Genomic DNA, 16,594 nt, shown 5'->3' on the forward strand with positions numbered 1-16,594 from the left:
ATGCCACATGAACAGCTGCAAAAATCGGATGATCAGACCGAAGCAAAGACTTAGAGGTGAATAAATTCATAATAATATTACAAGGTAGAGAATTTCTATTAAAATATAATTCCAATTCCACCCATGAAGGTGTATGATCTACAGACCACCAATATAGACTCTGTTTAATTAAATTAGAGAAATAATAGGCCGAAACATTAGGAAGACCCATACCGCCAAGCAATTTATCTTTATACAGTTGACTAGCGGCTATACAAGCTGTCTTGTTGCCCCAAACAAACAGATTGAGGTGTGCCTGCAAACTGATCAAATAGGAAGTAGAAACAAGTAAAGGAAGGGACCTGAAGACATAGAGAATCTTGGGAAGAATTATTGATTTTACAATAAGGCACTTTCCCCACCACGATAATACTTTATCATCATAAAATCTAAACTCTTTAGAAATGGAAGCAATAAGAGAATCCAAATTGCAGGGAATCAAGGAGCTAAGTCTTCTAGAAAACCTCAGACCCAAATAAACATTATCCCTCTCCTCCCAACTCCAGGGCAAAATATCCTTTATACTCCGGATTTGAGAATCAGTGAGATTAAATTGAAACATTTTCGACTTGGACTTGTTCATTTTAAAATATGAAAAAAAATGAACATTTTTTAACAAGGGTTTGCAAATGTGGAATAGAGCGACAAGGATTGGTAAGGGACAGGAGAATATCATCAGCATTTAAGCTGATTTTAAATTCCTTACAATCCATGCAAACTCCCTCTATGGAGGGATTATCTCTAATGAGCTGGGCTAATGGCTCTATGGCAAGGGCAAAAAGCAGTGGAGAAAGGGGGCAACCCTGCCGAGTACCATTAGAGATTGGAAATGGAGAAGAAAAGTGATTATTATTATACATTTTTGCCTGAGGATCGGAATATAAAGCCATAATTTTATTTATAAAGTCCAAATCAAATTTTTGTAGGGAACATTTGAGAAAAGTCCAATTTAAGCGATCAAACTCTTTCTCTGCATCAAGGGTAATTAAAGTGGAGTTAATTTTTTGGGAATTAATTAATTTAATAATATTTATAAGCCTCCTGGTACCTTGAATGGATTACCGGTGCTTGATAAATCCAAGCAAAATAAAGTTAAGGCGGTTAGCTAAGAATTTGGAATAAATTTTGAGATCAGTATTAATTGAAGAAATGGGACGGTAATTAAGTATTTGATCAGGACTAGTATGAGGCTTGGGAATAAGTATAATTGTGGCATCCAAATTTTCCCTAGGGAAAGAACCAACGGACGCAGCGGCATTGAAAATTTGAACTAAATGGGGGACAAGAATTTCACGGAATGATTTATAATAATTATTGCTATAACCATCAGGACCAGGGGCCTTATAAGATTTCAATTGTTTTATTGTGTCACTAATCTCTTCTGCAGTAAAAAGAGCAGCCAAAAAGTCTGCATCCATGGAATCAAGTTGTGGAAGATTGACAGAAGACAAAAAGTCATCAATAGATCTCGCATCTGGAATGGGAAGAGAGGGATCAGACTGCAAATTATATAATTGATTGAAATATTGTGCAAATTCATTTGCAATGTCCTGTGGGTGGATAAGAGAAATGCCTTTAGGAGAAATGATCTTGTCGATTCGGTTACATATTCTAACCTTTTTAATTTTATTGAACATAAAACATAAATGAAAAAATTGTGGCCCTCAATTCATTCCTAAGATGGGATAAATCAGTCAAAGTTTTGGAACATGGGGTTGGGCTATTGGCCAATGCCAGCTCCAACTCCTTCTCTTTAATCAAAGCTTGTAAATGTTTAATCTTTTGGCGGTTAAAATTTTTAATACGGGAGGAAATATTAATGAGAGTGCCACGTAGAACTGCCTTGTGCGCGTTCCACTGGAGGAATGGCTTGGAAGGGTCATACACATTCTCAGAAAAATAAAGGTTAAGAAATCTAGAAATTCCCTCATGGTATGTAGGATTTAGAAAAATAGAAGCATTACACTTTCACAATGGTTGATTATTGATAGAGTGACCTTCAATCAATTTGGCAATGACAGGGACATGATCCGAAATGGATTTATTACCAAAGGATATAGAGGAAAATCTAGGGAGGGAGAACATATCTGATAATATCAGATCAATGCGAGAAGCTGACAAATGGGAGTCAGAAAAATATGTGTATTCCCTTGAAGTGGAGTTTAAACATCTAAAGATATCATAAAGTTCGTGAGTAAAAAGCCAATTATTTAAGTCTCCTAAAAGTAAAAGAATGCCTTTTTTAAGTGGTTCAATTTTTTTCAGCAACTTATCTAAAAATTTAATTTGACCCTTATTAGGACAATTGTGTAAATTTGGGAATTTAACAAGGACATGAAAATGACCATTCACATCAACCAATTACTCCAATAGTTCAAATGACAAGGAGTCTCTGATCATGGTCATAACGCCTGCCCCTTTAGAGGGACCCGAGGTTTCAAAAACGTGTGGGTAATTTTTTAGGGCAAATACAGGATGATTATTTTAAATTTAGTCTCTTGCAGGCACACCACATCCGCAACAGATTTATTAATTTCCCTCTTAAAGGAAAAATGTCTATTTGGGCTATTAAGACCCCTCACATTATAGGTAACCAAAGTAAGCACCATGAGAGAAAAAAGAAAGAAAAAATTGGCGTTAGTAGGCAATCACCGGCTGGAAAGTAACAAGAAAAAGAAATCACTACCAAGACTAAATAGACAAAGAAAAGTACAAACTTTAAACTTTACAGTACTAGAGCATTAGAGGGAAACCAAGAAAATGGCTCTCCTTCTTGTACCGGGGGAAAAAGTCCGTGCAGCGCAAGGCCAAGGAGACCCTCATTAGTACCAATAACAAATATTTAAGATTGAACAAATGAATAATAGAAGCACAATATCATACAATATTAGAAAACCCAGGTACGCAAATCAAAAAATGACAAATTGAGCTCAAGTGACATGGCCTGGACATGTAGAAATAGATGCAGGAATGGAAGAAATAACACCGTGGGATTTCAAAAATAGGAGACCCTCCTCCTCCGGTGTAAGAAAAACTGCATTTTCCCCCTATAATTAAAGATGAGCCTCAGAGGAAAACCCCACTTGTAAGGAAGGCCTTTCTCTCTCAGACCGGAGGTGAGTGATCTAAAGTGCCTCCGACACTCAATAATTGCTTTGGACAGGTCAGCAAACAACTTAAGAATCTGATAGGGTTTCGGGAATCATCCTTTAATTTTGACCAGGTTTTGTATTTTCTCTTTAATATGATAAAAGTGAATTTTCATGATAACATCTCTAGAGAGGTCTTTAGGGACAGAAGGAGGCTTAGGAAGACGATGGATACGATCTATAATGAGATCCGTATCCGAAAGATTGGGAATCATCCTCCTAAAAATACTGTGTTCTGCTTGTGAGCAGCGCATGATGTCCCTGCCATGCGCTGCTTACAAGCCTTAAGCAGCTGCTGGCACCGGAGCAGGATGCTGCGACTGTGAGGGAGCAGAGGAAGGAAAGAGTAAAGGTTTGTTTTTTTTAATCTTGTCTGATGGGGCCATGGATACCAGGACTCTGATGGGGCCAATCAGTCATACCAGGAACTGGATGGGGCCAATCAATCATACCAGCAAGGGGATGGGGCCAATCAATCATACCAGCAAGTGGATGGGGCCAATCAATCATACCAGGAACTGGATGGGGCCAATCAATCATACCAGGAACTGGATGGGGCCATGTATACCAGGACTGGGATGGGGCCAATCAATCATACCAGGAACTGGATGGGGCCAATCAATCATACCAGGAACTTGATGGGGCCAATCAATCATACCAGAAATTGGTCGGGTCAATCAATCATACTAGTAACCTAGTAACAGGTTGGGGCCAATCAATCATACCAGGAACAGGATGGGGCCAATCAATCATACCAGGAACAGGATGGGGCCAATCAATCATATCAGAATAAGAATGGGACCATGCATACAGGACTGGGATGGGGCCAATCATACCAGAATAAGGATGGGGCCATGCATACCAGAATAAGGATGGGGCCATGCATACCAGAATGGGGATGAAGGCCATGCATACCAGGATAGGGATGAGGGGACCATATTTACCAGGATAGGTGATCTTAAGTACAGAATTGACCACATTTTTTGCTTCAGTTTTTTTCCCTAATTTCCTCCTCTAAAACCTAGGTGCGTCTTATGGTCCGTTGCACCTTATAGTCCGAAAAATATGGTAATTCATGGGAGCCGGAGGGCAACATCTGTGCACCCACGCTTACAAGAGCTTTTCATCTGAGACATCCAGAAGCTTTTCATCTGAGACATCCATAGAAGCCAGCACCTGAGATGTCCAGAGGCCATCCTGGAAGGAGAGGAGTACTGTCAGGATTCTAACCCAACAGCTCTTGTGCATCAGGTGGCAGCTCTTCCCTCTGAGCTATTCAGCTGAAATACTTTTACCTATGTTGTTTCTGATTGCCTCCACCCAGACTTCTTGTTGGTCTCCACCCTGAGCTTCTAATTGGTTCCACCCAGATTGAACACCCTATTTAAACCTGGAATTGCACTCCCTTCCTTGCAAGGTTATTGAGCTAGCAGCCTCTAATCAAGCTTCCTTCCACCTGCTGCTTACCCGCAAGATTCTACTGCTGCTCTATGTACCGAGCTCTGGCTATACCTGACTATGATTCCTGCTTATACTTCAAACTACATTGCTGCTCCTGTGTAACAATCTCTGGCTATCCTTGAATACACTACCTGCCACTGCTGCCCATAGTGGTTGCAATACCACTACTCCAGCCCAAGTGTCACGCACAGTGTAGGAAAAACTAAGTGCAACACGAAGGGATAAGGGGAAGGGAACTCAACACTAGGGGAGGGGGAGTGGAGATCCCTAGGCAGATTTAACATCACCTTGCCTGCCATAAGCACCCCTATTAAGGTTCCGCACCTATCGCCGAGCAGAATACTTAAACCCTTTCTGACCCTGGCGATCAGCCCTGCATAGGGAAGGACAGGATGCCACTAGCCAATCCCCATTACCACTAAAGACAGATGGGATACACAAACAAGGAGAACTCACAGCAGCAAACTGGGAGTTATAAACACCCCATTCCAGGTGTGTCAACTAGAGACGGGGAAAGGCTGCCATTGGGTCCTAGAGTTAGAAGGACCATGAACAAGTCTGCAAAGCAAACTGCTGAGATCTTCTGCAGTCAGATGCAGAGTGATGATCTGCAGCCTCTGACACACCCATAATACCAGGTCAGTCCGTAACAACATCGCCCACTCCTTGAAAATATCCATGTCTGACAGGTTGCAATTGTCAGGACCAGCTACCTGATGGACACTCACCGGAAACAGCGCAGGAGGCTAGCCTGGACGTCTGGTGTCAGGGACTGCCTGTGACACCAAGGAGCTGTGAACGAGAGCAGTAGCAGCGGCGCTGCAGGGGCTAGCCGCACTCCAGAGAAGGCAGACAAGACCTGCGGTGACTGCGAGTGAGAGGGGGTGGGCAGAGCTTAGCACCGCTGTTTGAGCCTGCAGCGGCTCTGGGAGAAAGTGTAAGAAGTAAGAAGAACCTACAAGGATGTTAAAAAGAGATGACAGGAAAAAACGTAGTAAAACAAGCCAAGGTCATACACAGAGAGGTCAGTGCAGTACACAGGGGCAGTCAGAAGAATAGTCAGGACGTAGCAAGAGATCAGTAAACCACAACGGGCAATAGACAGTACAGAAGCGACAGGCAGTAATCACAACAGGGACAGAACCACATCAGAAACCAAACAGACAAACAATAGTACATGCACAAAGCAGAGGCACACCAGGGTCAGACACACTCAGTCAAGGGTCAGAGTATAAAAGACAAGGACTGACCTCACAGTGAGGCTATAAAAAACCCAGAACGAGGCCATCCGAGTTAACCCTGCAACTACCTGACCCGAGAGCCCAGTAAACCATGACAGCATTTCACCACTGACACCTGGACGATCAAGCATGGCCAGGGGTGTTACATCTCGATGACTAGGCATTGGGTGATTCTGGTGGCTGCATAGGCAGGCAGGGAAGGGACTGATCCACAAGTCTTTTAATCCCCAAGGCTTGCGGGACAAACGTGTGTATCTGACACTTTTTCCACTGCTCTGCCTCCTCCACCTCTTCTAGGGCCTCCATCTGTGCCCTAAACCTCTTCTTTAATGAGACATGCTTTCCAACAGTGCAGATAGAATCCCCCCCACCTGCGTACTGTGCAGCCAGGGCTCACTGCAATCATCCAGTGTTTATGCAGCGCCCCAGAGTCCTGGTCGTTGCAGTACTGTGGCTCCGCCACTATGGGGAGCTATGGTGCGTCCGATGGCACTGAAGGAGTTCATCTGATCAGGTATCACAGACACCAATACATTTCACAGCCGGGCCTCCGGGGGGAGCTAAGGGTGCTATTCATTAGGCCACTCCCCACCATAGTGGGTAAACTGGGGGTCAGGCAGGAAGTTAGATCAGAAAGCTGACTGGGTTGGAACCAGGCAACACCTTGTGGCAGAGGGTGTTGTAGGGGAAGATACAGTAGGGTCTCTGTCAGGGGTGGGATCCTGACAGAGGCTTGGCAACGAGAACGAACGTAACGGGACCGTGCCTGCTCCGGGTAGCGGCGGTGCCCAAGAAAGGATTAGAAGAGAGATAGATTGTGCTGAGTGAGAAACGGGATCACGCAAAGGAGAAATACCAGTAGGAGTCGTGCTGTAAGACCGAAGCAACATCCTACTGAGGCGCACTACTGGTGGCCGGAACGCCGAGGGAGTAGAATAACATTCAGCTTCAAGCAATACTCCAAACAGCGGCAGGGCAGTCAGTCTCAGGCGGGCTGTCTAACTCAAATCACCTATGAAGTCTTGGGAGGCAATTGCGGGAGAGGGGCGTCTCTAGGGTCCCGGAAGAACTCCAGGCCTACCCGTCAAACGGGTGCCGTTCCTACCCGAACCTCAGAGAGGGACGGAAGATTAGCAGAACATCATCTAGTCGAGTTGTGAGGGAACATCAGAAACAGACACAACAGTTGTGGGGTACTTTCCGTAAGCACAGCAGGGAAGGACTACAACACATAGCGCTAGGGGGAAGGCACAGATTTCCTCCTGTGAAGAGAACTCTGGAAGTGCCATTGGACCGGCCGGACTTGCGCAGCCTGGTGAACCGTATTCTGGACTGAGGACTCAGAGATCTTCAGTAAAGAGGTAAAGAGACTGCAACCTGGTGTCCTCATTATTTACCGCGACCTGCACCCCACAACTGCACCGTTACAACACCTCTTATTTCACCGGACGTCCCTCACTGACAGACAGGGCCACGGACCGGGTCTAGCCACCGTGACAACCCCAGGACTGAGACCTAGAGGCCCGGCTCCGGGTACCCCCTAGGCCCTGTGGCGGTGTGGGGGCGCTCCATTTACATTAATATGCCTTGAAGATCGCAGTCACAAAGCTCAAGAGTTGTGGACTGCTATTAAGGCCGAGTTTAGCCAAGGGTTTCTCCACTGAACCTGGAGTCAGGGAAGGCTGTGCGCTATAACGATGCAAACCTGGTGGCGGCCCTACGCCGGGGCAACCTCACACACATGCCTTGCATGCCTCACATCCTGAGCCTGTTGGTACAGAATTTTCTTTGCCACTATCCCGGATTGAATGCGCTGCTACAGAGAGCACAGTCTTTGTGTGCTCACTTCCGCCGTTGACACACCGGGTTCATCGACTTGCATCACTACAGAGGTCTTTCAGCCTACCGGTTAACTGGTTGATATGCGATGTGCCTACATGGTGGAATTCCACTTTGCACATGTCGCAGCGACTGTGGCAGCGGTGATGAGCTCTGGTGGAGTATGTCATTTTGCATAGCCTGGGCCAATGCAGTATGGACGTGGAGCAAATCATGCTTGCGGAGTGGGCACAGATTAAGGACCTCTGCACCCTTCTGCACAGTTTCGAAATGGCTACTAAGATGGTTAGCAATAACAATGTTGCAGCACACTTTGAATAGGATGCAGAAAGGATAACAATATCTGTGGATTGTTGTTGCACAGGCAAGTGCCATTAGAGGGTGGATTACAGTGATCGAGGGGGACTCCTAGAAAAAACTTTTAGTGAAGGTACAGGAGCCTAGGAACAAATGCAGGAGGATGAGGAGGAAGAGGTGATGGGCGTGCAACAGTCAGGAGATGAAGAGGATAATGATCCCCTCTCTGTTGTCCGTGGTTGGCGGGAGGGGAATAAGGAATCAAGCTACAGTGTTACCCTGCTACCAACACACCATGGACTTGAACCTCATGGAAGCACCAAACACAAGAACACCTTCTTGCTGCACTATCTGCAACATGATGCCCATATTGTTAGGATTAGAAATAGTGCTGTCTACTGGGTTGCCACTCTGTTAGATCCACGGTACAAGAGTAAATTTTGCCAGATGCTTTCTTCCCTGGAAAGGGACGAGCGCATGCTGGAGTATCGAAACACACTTGTAGACAATCTTAACCCCTTAACCCCCGAGGGTGGTTTGCATGTTAATGACTGGGCCGATTTTTACAATTCTGACCACTGTCCCTTTATGAGGTTATAACTCTGGAATGCTTGCATGGATCCCGGTGATTCTAACATGGTTTTCTCGTGACTAGTGTTGAGCATTCCGATACTGCAAGTATCGGGTATCGGCCGATACTTGCTGTATCGGAATTCCGATACCGAGATCCGATATTTTTGTGATATCGGGTATCGGTATCGAAACAACATTAATGTAAAAATGTGTAAAAGAGAGAATTAAAATAAAAAATATTGCTATACTCACCTCTCCGACGCAGCCTGCACCTTACCGAGGGAAGCGGCAGCGTTCTTTGTTTAAAATTTGCGCTTTTCTTTCCTTTACGTGAGTCCCGGCTTGTGATTGGTTGCGTGCCGCCCATGTGACCGGGACGCAACCAATCACAGCAAGCCGTGACGTAATTTCAGGTCCTTCAGGATTTTAAAATTACGTTCCGACATTGTGATTGGTTGCGTCGCAGTCACATGGGCGACGCAACCAAGCACAGCAAGCCGTGACGTAATTTCAGGTCCTTAAGGATTTTAAAATTACGTCCCGGCTTTGTGATTGGTTGCGTCGCAGTCACATGGGAGACGCAACCAATCACAAGCCGTGACGTCACGGGAGGCTGGACACGCGCGCATTTTAAAATGGGCGCGTGTCCAGCCTCCCGTGACGTCCCGGCTTGTGATTGGTTGCGCCGCGATCAACCAATCACAAGCCGGGAGGCTGGACACGCGCGCATTTTAAAATTTGAAAATGCGAGCGTGTCCAGCCTCCCGGCTTGTGATTGGTTGACCGCGGCGCAACCAATCACAAGCCGGGACGTCACGGGAGGCTGGACACGCGCCCATTTTAAAAAGCGCGCGTGTCCAGCCTCCCGTGACGTCACGGCTTGTGATTGGTTAATGGCGGCCATGTTGCCGGGACGCGGACCAATCACAGCAAGCCGTGACGTAATTTCGTCACGGCTTGCTGTGATTGGTCCGCGTCCCGGCAACATGGCCGCCCTGACCAATCACAAGCCGGGACTTCACGTAACCAAGTAAAAGCGCAAATTTTAAACAAACAACGCTGCCGGTTCCCTCGCTGAGGTCCAGGCTGCGTCGGAGGGTGAGTATAGCGATATTTTTTATTTTAATTCTTTCTTTTACACATTTATATGGATCCCAGGGCCTGAAGGAGAGTTTCCTCTCCTTCAGACCCTGGGAACCATCAGGAATACCGTCCGATACTTGAGTCCCATTGACTTGTATTGGTATCGGGTATCGGTATCGGATTGGATCCGATACTTTGCCGGTATCGGCCGATACTTTCCGATACCGATACTTTCAAGTATCGGACGGTATCGCTCAACACTACTCGTGACATATTGTACTTCATGTTAGTAGTAAAATTTCTTCGATATTACTTGCGTTTATTTGTGAAAAAAACTGAAATTTGAATTTTCATGCCTTTAAATCACAGAGATATGTCTCACATAATACTTAATAAGTAACATTTCTCACATGTCTACTTTACATCAGCACAATTTTGGAACCAATTTTTTTTTTTTGTTAGGAAGTTATAAGGGTTAAAAGTTGACCAGCAATTTCCCATTCTTACAACACCATTTTTTTTTAGGGACCACATCACATTTAAAGTCACTTTGAGGGGTCTATATGATAGAAAATACCCAAATGTGACACAATTCAAAAAACTACACCCCTCAAGGTGCTCAAAACCACATTCAAGAAGTTTATTAACCCTTCAGGTGCTTCACAGGAATTTTTGAAATGTTTTTTAAAAAATGAACATTTAACTTTTTTTCACAAAACATTTTCTTCAGATCCAATTTGTTTTATTTTGCCAAGGGTAAATTGAACCCCAAAAGTTATTGTACAACTTGTCTTGAGTACGCAGATACCCCATATGTGGGGGTAAACCACTGTTTGGGCGCATGGCAGAGCTTGGAAGGGAAGGAGCGCCGTTTGACTTTTCAATGCAAAATTGGCTGGAATTGAGATAGGAAGCCATGTCGCGTTTGGAGAGCCCTTAACATGCCTAAACAGTGGAAACGGCCCACAAGTGACACCATTTTGGAAAGTAGACACCCCTAAGGAATTTATCTAGATGTGAGGTGAGCACTTTGACCCCCAAAGTGCTTCACAGAAGTTTAGAATGTAGAGTCGTAAAAATAAAAAATATTTTTTTTCGCAAAAATTATCTTTTGCCCCCAATTTTTTATTTTCCCAAACGTAACAGGAAAAATTGGACCCCAAAAGTTGTCGCGCTTGCAGAGCCACTGATGTGCCTAAACAGTGGAAACCCTACATAAGTGACACCATATTGGAACCTAGACCCCCCAAGAAACTTATCTAGATGTGTTGTGAGAACTTTGAACCCCCAAGTGTTTCACTACAGTTTATAATGCAGAGCCGTGAAAATAAAAAATCTTTTTTTTCCACAAAAATTATTTTTTAGCCCCCAGTTTTGTATTTTCTCAAGGGTAACAGGAGAAATTGGACCCCAAAAGTTGTTGTCCAATTTGTCCTGAGTAAGCTGATACCGCATATGTGGGGGGAACCACCGTTTGGGCGCATGGCAGAGCTCGGAAGGAAAGGAGCGCCATTTGGAATACAGACTTACACTGTGTGCAGAATTATTAGGCAAGTTGTATTTTGATCACATGATACTTTTTATACATGTTGTCCTACTCCAAGCTGTTCAGGCTTGAGAGCCAACTACCAATTAAGTAAATCAGGTGATGTGCATCTCTGTAATGAGGAGGGGTGTTGTCTAATGACATCAAAACCCTATATAAGGTGTGCTTAATTATTAGGCAACTTCCTTCCTCTGGCAAAATGGGTCAGAAGAGAGATTTGACGGGCTCTGAATAGTCCAAAATTGTGAGATGTCTTGCAGAGGGATGCAGCAGTCTTGAAATTGCCAAACTTTTGAAGCGTGATCACCGAACAATTAAGCATTTCATGGCAAATAGCCAACAGGGTCGCAAGAAGCGTGTAGGGCAAAAAAGGCACAAAATAACTGCCCATGAATTGAGGAAAATCAAGCATGCAGCTGCCAAGATGCCATTTGCCATCAGTTTTGCCATATTTCAGAGCTGCAATGTTACTGGAGTAACAAAAAGCTCAAGGTGTGCGATACTCAGGGACATGGCCAAGGTAAGGAAGGCTGAAAAACGACCACCTTTGAACAAGAAACATAAGATAAAACGTTGAGACTGGGACAAGAAATATCTTCAGATTGACTTTTCAAAGGTTTTATGGACTGATGAAATGAGAGTGACTCTTGATGGGCCAAATGGATGGGCCAGAGGCTGGATCAGTAAAGGGCATAGAGCTCCACTCCGACTCAGATGCCAGCAAGAAGAAGGTGGGGCACTGGTATGGGTTGGTATCATCAAAGATGAACTTGTGGGACCTTTTTGGGTTGAGGATGGACTGAAGTTCAACTCCCAGACCTACTGCCAGTTTCTGGAAGACAACTTCTTCAAGCAGTGGTACAGGAAGAAGTCGGTATCGTTCAAGAAAAACATAATTTTCATGCAGGACAATGCTCCATCACATGCCTCCAACTACTCCACAGCGTGGCTGGCCAGTAAAGGTCTCAAAGAAGAAAAAATAATGACATGGCCCCCTCGTTCACCTGATCTGAACCCCATAGAGAACCTGTGGTCCCTCATAAAATGTGAGATCTACAGGGAGGGAAAACAATACACCTCTCGGAACAGTGTCTGGGAGGCTGTGGTGGCTGCTGAACGTAAACAGATCAAACAACTGACAGAATCTATGGATGGAAGGCTGTTGAGTGTCATCATAGAGAAAGGTGGCTATATTGGTCACTAATTTTGGGGGTTTTGTTTTTGCATGTCAGAAATGTTTATTTCTAAATTTTTTGCAGTTATATTGGTTTACCTGGTGAAAATAAACAAGTGAGATGGGAATATATTTGGTTTTTATTAAGTTGCCTAATAATTCTGCACAGTAATAGTTACCTGCACAAACAGATATCCTCCTAAGATAGCCAAATCTAAAAAAAAAACACTCCAACTTCCAAAAATATTAAGCTTTGATATTTATGAATCTTTTGGGTTGACTAAAAACATAGTTTTTGATCAATAATAAAAATAATCCTTTAAAATACAACTTGCCTAATAATTCTGCACACAGTGTAGATGGAATGGTCTGCGGGCGTCACATTGTGTTTGCAGAGCCCCTGATGTACCTAAACAGTAGAAACCCCACATAAGTGACCCCATATTGGAAACTAGACCCCTGAAGGAACTTATCTAGATGTGTTATGAGAACTTTGAACCCCCAAGTGTTTCACTACAGTTTACTGTATAATGCAGAACCGTGAAAATAGAAAAAATCCTTTTTTTCCCACAAAAATGATTTTTTTAGCCCCCAAATTTTTATTTTCCCAAGGGTAACAGAAAAAAATTGGACCCAAAAGTTGTTTTAAAATTTGTCCTGAGTACGTTGATACCCCATATGTGGGGGTAAACCACTGTTTGAGTGCATGGCAGTGCTCGGAAGGGAAGGAGCACTGTTTTACTTTTTCAATGCAGAATTGGCTGGAATTGAGATAGGAAGCCATGTCGCGTTTGCAGAGCCCCTGATGTGCCTAAACAGTGGAAATTTGCCAATTCTAACTCCAACCCTAACCTGAGTATACCCCTAACCCTAATCCCAACCCTAACCTGAACACGACACTAACCCCAACACACCCCTAATCCTAATCCCAATCCTAACCATAACCCTAACCACACACCTAACCCCAAAACACCTCTAACCCCAACACACCTCTAACCCCAATGCACCTGTAATTCCAACACACCCCTAACCCCAACACACCCCTAACCCTAATCCCACCCCTAACCCTAATCCCAACCCTGTCCATAACCCTAACCACACTCTAACCCTGACACACCCCTAACCCTAATCCCAACCATAAACGTAATCCAAACCCTAACCCCATCTCTAGCCCCAACCCTAACCTTAGTCCCTAACTTTAGCCCCAACCCTAATCCTAACTTTAGCCCCAACCCTAACCCTAACTTAAGCCCCAACCCTAACCCTAACTTAAGCCCCAACCCTAAAGGTACCTTCACACTAAACAACTTTGCAACGAGAACGACAACGATCCGTGACGTTGCAGCGTCCTGGATAGCGATATCGTTGTGTTTGACACGCAGCAGCGATCTGGATCCCGCTGTGATATCGCTGGTCGTTGCTGAAAGTCCAGAACTTTATTTGGTCGTCAGATCGGCGTGTATCGTTGTGTTTGACAGCAAAAGCAACGATGCCAGCAATGTTTTACAATGGTAACCAGGGTAAATATCGGGTTACTAAGCGCAGGGCCGCGCTTAGTAACCCGATATTTACCCTGGTTACCATTGTAAAAGTAAAAAAAAAAACACTACATACTCACCCTCTGATGTCTGTCACGTCCCCGGCGTCCGCGCTGCTACTCAGAGCTTCCTGCACTGAATGTGTCAGTGCCGGCCGCAAAGCAAAGCACAGCGGTGACGTCACCGCTGTGCTTAGGGCTGGCGCTTACACAGTGCAGGGAAGCTGAAGGCGAGGGACGCGACAGACACGGCAATGTAAGTATGTAGTGTTTGGGTTTTTTTACATTTACACTGGTAACCAGGGTAAACATCGGGTTACTAAGCGCGGCCCTGCGCTTAGTAACCCGATGTTTACCCTGGTTACCCGGGGACTTCGCATAGTTGGTCACTGGAGAGCTGTCTGTGTGACAGCTCTCCAGCGACCACACAGCGACGCTACAGCGATCGGCATCGTTGTCGATATCGCTGCAGCGCCGCTTAATGTGACGGTACCTTAACCCTAACTTTAGCCCCAACCCTAACCCTAGCCTTAACCCTAATGGGAACATAGAAATAAATACATTTTGTTAATATTATTATTTTTCCCTAACTAAGGGGGTGATGAAGGGGGGTTTGATTTACTATTTATAGCGGATTTTTGTTTGGCAGCTGTTACATGCTAAAAGACACTTTTTATTGCAAAAAATAGTTTTTTCATCACCACATTTTGAGAGCAATAATTTTTCCATATTTTGGCCCACAGAGTCATGTGAGGTCTTGTTTTTTGTGGGACGAGTTGACGTTTTTATTGGTACCATATTTGGGCATATGACATTTTTTGATCGCTTTTTATTCAGATTTTTGGGAGGCAGAATGAACAAAAACCAGCAATTCATGAATTTCTTTTGGGGGGGGGGCGTTTATACCGTTCCACGTGTGGTAAAATTGATAAAGCAGTTTTATTCTTTGGGTTAGTATGATTACAGCGAAACCCCATTTCTATTTTTTTATGTTTTGGCGCTTTTATACAATAAAAACTATTTTATATGAAAAAATAATTATTTTTGCATCGCTTTATTCTGAGTGCTATAACTTTTTTATTTTTTTGCTGATGTCGCTGTATGGTGGCTCGTTGTGTGCAAGACAAGATGACGTTTTCATTGGTACCATGTTTATTTGCATCCGTCTTTTTGATCGCGTGTTATTCCACTTTTTGTTCGGTGGTATGATGATAAAGCATTGTTTTTGCCTCGTTTTTTATTCATATTTTTACCGTGTTCACTGAAGGGGTTAACTAGTGGGACAGTTTTATAGGTCGGGTCATTACGGACGCGGCGATACTAAATATGTGTACTTTTATTGTTTTTGGTTTTTTTTACATAAAGAAATGTATTTATTGGAACAATATTTTATTTTTTTCTTTATTTAGGAATTTAAAAAAAAATATTTTTACACATGTTCATTTTTTTTTACATTTTCACATTGTCCCAGGGCGGGACATCAGTACATAATGTCAGATCGCTGATCTGACACTTTGCAGAGCACTGTGTCAGATCAGCGATCTGGCAGGCAGTGCAGGAGGCTCTGAGCAGGCACTGACACGCCACCTTCTTGCATGACTCGGAAGGACCCCGCGGCCATCTTGGATCAGGGGCCTGCAGGGAGGAGGACGGAGGAGACTCTCGGAGCAACGCAATCACATCGCATTGTCCTGAGGGTCTCAGGGAAGCACACAGGGAGCCCCCTCCCTGCGCAATGCTTCCCTATGCCACCGGAACACTGCGATCTTGATTGATCGCAGTGTTTCGGGGGTTAACATGCCGGGAGCAGCCCGTGATTATCACAGCTGACGCCCAGCAGCGATCGGCCACGGCTGATCACACATGATGTACTATTCTGTCCAAGGGAATTAAGTCCCAGGTCATATGGACGTGATAGTATGTCGGATGGCAGAAAGGGGTTAAAGGAGGTTTTCCCTAAGACAGCAGTGAGGCACACTGTGTGCATCGCAGTTCTAGACTTCCAACATTGGGAACACTGAGTGCGCAATACAAAAACATTAGCAGCAGTGTAAGTGGCAGAAGTAATTTCTGTGAGTCGTATCACACAATTTTTAGACCATCCTGTGCACCAGCAGAATAGAGTACAAGTCTGACACAAAGTGAACGACTAGTGAGGATGGTGCAGGAGTATCTCGAGCTCAATATCAATGCTCTAAGGGGGGTTTGGACTCTTTTGCATCTGAGTCATCAAAAATGGAAGTGTTGCCTGAGCTCACTAGTCATGCCTTGGAAGTTTTGTCATGCCCAGCAGCCAGCGGTCTCTCAGATCGTGTCTTCAGCGCTGCTGGTGGGGTCCTGATGGATAAGCGCATCTGGCTGTACCCTGTATTGTATTGTAGACCACCTAACTTTCATCCAGATGAACAAGTCATGGATCTTCAATAACTTTTTCACCCCAGTCGCAGACTGGCCAGATTAGGCGATGGTGTCGTTTTCAGTGTGTTGCATTGATCTTTCGTTATTGCAGTCTGTGACACCCTTGTCGTGGCTTCTGTGACTGCTGTCACTACTGCTGATGTTACTAACAAGTGCCTTGGTGGAGCAACAATCAGAAGGTCTGTCCATCCCTGTTACTTTTGCAATTTGCCTTTTTTTAAAGCACCTAATATTCCT

This window comes from Ranitomeya variabilis, chromosome 1 (assembly GCF_051348905.1).
Source record: "Ranitomeya variabilis isolate aRanVar5 chromosome 1, aRanVar5.hap1, whole genome shotgun sequence".
Taxonomy (NCBI): Eukaryota; Metazoa; Chordata; class Amphibia; order Anura; family Dendrobatidae; genus Ranitomeya; species Ranitomeya variabilis.